This window comes from Trichosurus vulpecula, chromosome 3 (genome assembly GCF_011100635.1).
Source record: "Trichosurus vulpecula isolate mTriVul1 chromosome 3, mTriVul1.pri, whole genome shotgun sequence".
Taxonomy (NCBI): Eukaryota; Metazoa; Chordata; class Mammalia; order Diprotodontia; family Phalangeridae; genus Trichosurus; species Trichosurus vulpecula.
This window is the reverse complement of record NC_050575.1, coordinates 3869564-3878012: the sequence shown is the minus strand read 5'-3', so window position 1 is coordinate 3878012 and position 8449 is coordinate 3869564. Positions and strand designations below refer to the sequence as shown.

Below are 8449 nucleotides of genomic sequence, written 5' to 3'. Positions count from 1 at the left end.
CTACCTAATGACACTTGTTTTTGATGTTTTTTTTAGAATGTCATGGAAATGTGACATTGCATTATCATTAAAAATATTTGTGGCTCTCATCGCTACAGCCTTATTTGGGTGATGTTTTTCAACAAAATTTCACCCTTTTTCCCACATCTGATAAACTAATCTCACTTGACACAGGGGATTCCTCTGACCTCTCAACCTCCTCCTCAGATGAAATATCCTCCACAAACTCTCCCTGTTGCTCCTCATGAAGATCCATCAGTTTGTCCGTTGTCAGGTGGCTATGTTCCTCCACCAGCTCTTGAATGTCTTCAGCATCCACCCCCAGTCCCTTCATGAAGGGTCAATGCCAAATGAGGCTGATTAGGTGGTATACCAACCTGAAGTTCTTTTGTTAGACATCTGAAAAAAACAAACAAAAAAAACCATTGAGTGTCATCCCTTCACGAGCCATTCAAGTGCAAGCATGATGTTCATACTGTGAATTTTTGTTCATCCTGCAAGACAACTTTTGCAAAAAATTTTTCCTCATCCAGCGAAGCATGCGTAAACCAGGTTACTCATAAACCAAGGTTCTACTCTATTAAGAACTTAATAAATGCTTGTTGATGGACTGACTCTCTATTACCTCTAAGATCAAGCTGTTATCTTTCAGTCATATCTAACTTTTCTGACCCCATTTGAGGTTTTCTTGGCAAAGATACTGGAGTGGTTTGCCATTTCCTTTTCCAACTCATTTTACAGATGAAGAAACTGAGGCAAACAGGGTTAAGTGATTTGTCCAGGATCACATAGCTAGTAAGTGTCTGAGGTCAGATTTAAATTCAGGTCTTCCTGACTCTCCAGGCCCAGCGCTCAAACCACTGCACCACTAAGTTGTCCTATCTAGGATTAAATACAAAATCTTAATTTTAGTATTTAAAGCCCTTCCCCATCTGACTCTAGGCAATATTTCTAGGCTTCTTATTGTACATTACTGCTGATTTATTCATTGTATATAGTTCAGCTGAAATGACCTTAGTATTCTCCCATACCTGGAATGTACTCCTTCATTACCTTCATGTCTTAGGATCCCTAGCTTCCTTCAAAGCTCAGCTAAAGTACCACATTTAATGCAAAGCCTTTCCCAATTCTTCCAGTTACTAGTGTCTCCCTAACCAAGTACCTAGTAGCTATTTTTTATGTTTGTATAATTTGTGGTAAGCTAGGCAGGCTTAGTGGTCGGTCAGTCTTCCAATTAGCCAATAGAGCTACTGAGCATGCTCATTGCATTTGCACCCCCTCCCTTCTTTGAAGGGTGTGGCTTTACTTTCTTCACTCTCCATTCTCCATCCTCCAGAGAGAGGTTTTACTTTCCTAAACCAGTCTTGCCAAGGAGGGTAGGAACTGTTTGAAATTGAACATAAGCTTTCATGAACTTTGCCACCTACAGTCTGGGCATTCTTTTTATCGTCTCTTTCAGGGGTCATCTCTGAGCTGATTCTCTTTTATCCTCAAATGTCCTGTACTCTCAATTGAGCTATGTAGCACAAACTTCCAGTCAATTTGTACTCACAGAATCTATATTGCTTTTACAGACCTCAATACTGCAAATTGGCTCCACTTCTGGTTTTATCCTCTATATGGCCCAACCTTACTACTAGTAAACAGAATTGACAGATTTGGCCACTCAGATTTTAATATGTTGCCATATGCATGCTGAGAAACACTTACAATAATGACATTTACAGCAATTGATGTTTTAAAAGTTACCACAGCTGCCCCCCCCCCAAAAAGGGGAAGAGAGGTAGGAACAGCCTCCAAAAGGAAATTGTAAAGCTGGGGTTGAGAGCAGGTTAAATAAGCAGTATAAAAGGGGAGTAGATCTCAGTCTCTGCCAGGGAAGGACAAGGGGAGGTCTTCAAGGCTGTCTAGTCTCATCGAAAGCCTATTTCTGCATCTTGGATGGGGACTGCCTGGCTTTAGAATTCTGTCCCAGGCTCCGCAGTGTGTGTCCCTGATATTCGGAAGTGGCAATCTCAATGGCAAAGTTATGCATATAAACTCTGACTGGGACTTGGTTCTGGTTCAAACCTTTGCCATTATCCATAGTCCCAGTCTTTAATGCTCTATATCTCCTTTGCTTGACTTGCCTTCCACCTCTCTTACCCACATGTCCTACTCCAAGGTCAATATCCGAGAAACCCTGGATTGTTTGCCCTCTGGAAAAGTCTTAAGTCCTTTTAGGTCTTAAAGGATGCTAGGGAAATGGGGAATACCTGCTAGTAGGTAGCCCTACCCTTATATCCTTTTGCCTTTTGACAGAGCTACATACACACACACACACACACACATACACACACACACACACACACACACTGTCTCCATTAATGAGATGTAAGCTCCTTGAGAGCAGAGATGCATTTTAAAAATTACTTTGTATCTCTGGCACCCAGTACAGGCATTGCTTTGTGAAATTTCCTGTTAATGGAAGTATATGAACAGAGAAAGACCAAATGGAATTTTATAGAGATGCTTCCAAGGTGATTACTGCACAGAGAAAGGTTAGATTAGATACTATTAAAGGTCCTTCCAAATATGAGTCAGACATTCTATGACTTTTATGTGTTAAAAGGATGATTTTTGCTCTTGTTCCAAGCTCCCCAAGGTACTCAGTCTTTGGAGCCACTGGACTCACTGCTTCCCTGAACCAGCCTTCTTAGCCACAACCACTCAAGATGCCTAAAGAAGTACAGCGTGGAGAGAAGGAAGTGGAGACTTTTGCTTTTCAGGCAGTGATTACCTAGCTTATGTCCTTGATTATCCACACATTTTATTTCAATAGGAGAGTCTTTCTTTGAGAGATCATTTCCAATGCTTCTGATACCCTGGACAAGATCCACTATGAGAGTCTGAGAGATCGTTCCAAATTGGACAGTGGTAGAGAGCTAAAGTTTGATATCATCCCCCACACTTGGGAGCATACTTTGACTTTGTTGAACACTGGCAATGGCATGACAAAAGTTGGTTTGATCAATAACTTGGAAACCATTGCCAAGTCTGGCACCAAGGCTTTCATGGAGGCTTTGCAGGCTGGAGCAGACATCTACATGATCACTCAGTTTGGTGTGGGTTTCTATTCTGCTTATCAGTGGCAGAGAAGGTAGTTGTCATCAGCAAGTGCAACGATGATGATCAGTATGACTGGAAGTTTTCTGCTGGTAGCTCCCTCATAGTCCATGCTCACCATGGTGAGCCTATTGGCAGGGGCACCAAGGTGATCTTACATCTGAAAAAAGACCAGATAGAGTATCAGGAAGAGAGGCATGTCAAGGAGGTTGTAAAGAAGCACTCACAGTTCATTGGCTATCCCATCACACTTTATATGGAGAAAGAACGAGAGAAGGAAATCAGTGATGATGGGATAGAGGAAGACAAAGAGAAAGAAGGAGAGCCAGTTAAAGATGAGAAGAAACCCAAGATTGAAGATGTAGGATCTGATGAAGAAGAGGAAGGCAAGGACAAGAAGAAGGACACCAAGAAGATCAAGGGGAAATACATTGATTAGGAAGAGATGAACGAGATCAAACCCACATGGACACACAACCCTTATGACATCAGCCTAGAGGAGTATGGCAAGTTTTATAAGAACCTCACCAATGGCTGGGAAGATCAGTTGGCAGTAAAGCACTTCTCTGTGGACAGTCAGCTGGCATTTAGAACACTGCTCTTCCTCTCCTGCTGGGCTCCCTTTAAAAACAAAAAGAACAACTGTATGTGAGGCTGTGTGTGAGGCATGTGTTCTTCATGGACAGTTATGATGAGCTTATTCCTGAGTATCTTAATTTTATCTGAAGTGTGGTGGATTCTGAGGATCCGCCTCTCAACATTTCAAGGAGATGCTACAGCAGAGTAAGATCTTGATGGTCATTTATAAGAACATCATCAAGAAGTATCTAGAACTCTTCTCTGAACTGGCAGAAGACAAAGAGAATTACAAAAACGTTCTATGAGGTCTTTTTGAAAAACCTGAAGCATGGAATACATAAGGACTCAACCAACAGGCACCATTTATCTGAACATTAACACACATTTCAGTCAGGAGATGAGATAACTGCCTTGTCTGAATATTTTGTGTAGAATGAAGGAAACCCAGAAATGCATCTACTATATCACTGGTGAGAGCAAATAACACATGACCAATTCTACTTTTTGTGGAATGGGTACAGAATTGTGGTTTTGAAGTAATATGCATGACAGAGGCCACTGATGAGTACTGCATGCAGTAGCTAAAGGAACTCAATGGGAAGACCCTTGTCTCTGTTACTAAGGAAGGGTTAGAACTTCCAGAGGATGAAGAAGAAAAGAAAAAAATGGAGGAGAGGAAGGGAAAATTAGAGAATTTGTGTAAGCTAGTGAAGGAAATTCTGCATAAGAAGGTTGAGAAAGTGACAATCTCCCATCAGGTGGTATCTTTGCCCTGTTGCATTGTGACTAGCACATACAGCTAGATAACCAACATGGAAAGCATTGTGAAAACATGGGCATTGTGAGACAACTCCACAATGGGTCACATGATGGCCAAAAAACACATGGAGATAAACCCAGATCATCCCATTGTGGACTCTTAGGCAGAGAGCTGAGGCTGACAAGAAGGACAAGCCTGAGAAAGACTTGGTGCAGCTGCTTTTCAAGACAGCTCTGCTATCCTCTGGCTTCTCCCTTGAAGATTCCCAGAATTGCTCAAATCAAACTTACCACATGATTTGTTTTAATTAAGATTTTTTATTTTTAGTTTACAACACTCAGTTCTGCATGATTTTGAGTTCCAGATTTTCTTCGTCTCCTCCCCCCTTCCCTCAGACAGCATGAAATCTTATATACCTTCTACATATAACTTCACATTAAACTTATTAACACAATAGTCAGGTTGTAAAGAAGAATTATGACCAATGAAATGAATCATGGGAAAGAAGAAACAGAACCAAAAAAAGAGAGAAAAAAAACAAAAGAAAAAGAGGGGAGCAAATAGTGTGCCTCAATCTGCACTCAGACTCCATAGTTCTTTCTCTGGATGTAGATGGCATTCTCCATCATGAGTCCTTTGGAGTTGTCTTTTCACCTTGTGTTGCTGAAAAGAGTGAGGTCTATCAGGGTTAGTCTTCACAGAATCCATATATCTGTGGTTGTGTATAATGTTCTCCTGGTTCTGCTCTGCTCACTCATCATTATATTGTGTAGATTTTTCCAGGTTATCATGAAGTCCATATCATCCCCATTTCTTATGGCACAATAGTATTCCATTACATTCGTATAACACAACTTGTTCAGCCATTCCTCGATTGATGGGCATCCCCTTGATTTCCAATTCTTTGCCATCACAAAAAGAGCCACTATAAATATTCTTATACATACAGGTCCCATTCCCACTTGTGTGATCTCTTTGGGATACAGCCCTAGAAGTGGAATTGCTGGGTCAAAGGGTATGAACATTTTTATAGCCCTTTGGGCATAGTTCCAAATTGCTCTCCAGAATGACTGGATCAGTTCACAACTCCACCAGCAATGTAAGTGTTCCAATTTTCCCACATCCTCTCCAGCATTTATCATTTTCCTGTTTTGTCATTTTAGCCAACCTGATAGGAGAGATGTGGTACCTAAGAGTTATGTTGATTTGCGTTTCTCTAATCAATAGTGATTTAGAGCATTTTTTCATATGCCTACAGATATCTTTAATTTCTTCCTCTGAAAACGGCCTGTTCATATCCTCTGACCATTTCTCAATTGGGGAATGACTTGTATTCCTACAAATTTGGCTCAGTTCCCTGTATATTTTAGAGATGAGGCCTTTATCAAAGACATTAGTTGTAAAGATTTTCTCCCAATTTTCTGCTTCCCTCCTAATCTTTGTTGCATTGGCTTTTTTATACAAAAACCTTTCAATTTAACACAATCAAAATTATCCATTTTGCATTTTGTAGTACTCTCTGTCTCTTACGGGAGATGAATTCTTTCCTTCTCCATAAATCTGATAAGTAAACTTATTCCTTACTCTCCTAAATTGATTATAGTATCAGCCTTTATTCATAAATCATGAACCCATTTTGACTTTATTTTAGTATACGGTGTAAGGAATTGGTCTATGCCCAGTTTCTGCCCTACCATTTTCTAATTTTCCCAGAAGTTTTTGTGAAATAGTGAATTCTTAGCCCAGAAGCTGGATTCTTTGGGTTTATCAAAGAGTAGATTGCTATAGTCATTGACTACTGCATCTTGTGTACCTAACCTATTCCATTGATCCAACACTCTGTTTCTTAGCCAGTACCAAGTAGTTTTGATGACTGATGCTTCATAGCACAATTTAATATCTGATATGGCAAGGCCACCTTCCCTAGCATTTCTTTTCATTAATTCCATAGATATTCTGGACTTTTTGTTCTTCTGGATGAATTTTGTTATTATTTTATTCAGCTCTGTAAAATAATTTTTTGGTAGTTTGATTGGTATGGTGCTGAATAAGTAAATTAATTTAGGCAAAATTGTCATTTTTATTATATTAGCTTGACCTAACCATGAGCAACTGATATTTTTCCATTCATTTAGATCTGACTTTATTTGTGTGAAAAGTGTGTCATAATTATGTCCATGTAATCCCTGGGTTTGTCTCGGCAGGTAGACTCCCAAATATTTTATCGAGTGTACAGTAACTTTAAATAGAATTTCTCTTTCTATCTCTTGCTGTTGGGCTTTGTGAGTAGTGTATAGGAATGCCAAGGATTTATGTGGGTTTATTTTATATCCTGCAACTTTGCTAAAGTTGTTTATTATTTCAAGTAGTTGTTTACTTGATTCTCTAGGGTTCTCTAAGTAAATCATCATATTGTCTGCAAAAAGTGATAACTTAGTTTCTTCTTTACCTGTTCTAATTCCTTCAATTTCTTTTTCTTTTCTTATTGCTACAGCTAACATTTCTAATACCAAGCTGAATAATAGGGGTGATAATGGACATCCTTGTTTCACCCCTGATCTTATTGGGAATGCATCCAGCTTATCCCCATTACAAATAATACTTGTTGGTTTTAGGTAGATGCCATTTATAATTTTAAGGAAGGCTCCATTTATTCCTATGCTTTCTAGTGTTTTTAATAGGAATGGGTGTTGTGTTTTGTCAAAGGCTTTTTCTGCATCTATTGAGATGACGATATAGTTTCTGCTAGTTTTCTTGTTGATATGATCAATTATGCTGATAGTTTTCCTAATATTGAAGCAGCCTTGCATTCCTGGAATAAATCCTACCTGGTCATAGTGTATTAAGTTGCTGCAATCTTTTTGCTAATATTTTATTTAAAAATTTTGCATCAATATTCATTAAGGAAATTGGTCTATAATTTTCTTTCTCTGTTTTGACTCTTCCTGGTTTGGGTATTAGTACTATATTTGTGCAATAAAAAGAATTTGGTAGGACTCCTTCTTCACCTATTTTCCCAAATAGTCTATAAAGTATAGGAATTAATTGTTCTTTAAATGTTTGATAGAATTCACATGTAAAATTATCTGGCCCTGGAGATTTTTTTTCCTGGGGAGTTCATTGATGACTTGCTCAATTTCTTTTCTGAGATGGGGTTATTTAGGTATTTTACTTCCTCTTCTGTTAACCTGAGCAATTTATATTTTTGTAAATATTCATCTCCCGTCCTGGGCTGAAAGGCTTGATCGCAGCCATAGTCAGTACTTCCGCCCTGGGCTTGTTCCTGCTCCAGCGTTTAGCTCACCCAGCACTCTCCCAGACTGGCGGGCTGGCTGGATTCCTCTGCTGTTCCCGGTTGGTTTGGTCTGGTGCCCTTCCGTGTGCCCAGTGCTCCTGCCCCTGTCAGTTTACTAGTGGCTTCTAACTCTCTCAAATCTGCTCAAATTCATTTCTTTAAAGGTATCTGACAGAACTTGTGAGAGAACTCCAGTAGGTCCTTCCTTTTACAGAGCCATCTTGGCTCTGACCCAACTTACCACATGATTAAGCTAGGTCTTGGCACTGACAAAGGTGAGGTGACAGCAGAAGAACCCAGTGCCACCCTTCCTGATGAGAGCCCCTCACTTGAAGGAGATGAAGATGCATCTTGCATGGAAGAGATGGATTAGACAAACCTCTGCCTCAGACCCCACTCTCTCTATAGTTCCCTGTGTTTTCCCCAAGCAGTAATAGAAGCCCTGTCCTGCCTGGCTCCATCTGCCAATGTCTAGTGGGGTTTTTCCTCCTTCTGTTTTCCATTGTATCAAAGCAGGGCTTAGAGGGTCCCTGTTCCCCCTCTCCTGATCTGTGGAGTAGGATGCTGTGTATTGTGGGCTGTTTATGTTTATTTTGTTCTGAAATAAAATATGTGGAATAAAGAGAATGTGGTTTTTTACATGTAAAAAAAGAGAGTGCTTTTGCTTGTGATATTTGTCTTATAGTTAATTATGTATGAGAGGCAGCATG

At 39.7% G+C, this 8449-nt stretch overlaps 1 pseudogene; it reads left to right on the top strand.

Annotated features, from left to right (window-relative positions):
* The first annotated feature begins 2714 nt into the window (after positions 1 to 2714).
* Positions 2715 to 8112, top strand: LOC118843383 (annotated as a pseudogene).
* The last annotated feature ends 337 nt before the right edge of the window (positions 8113 to 8449 follow it).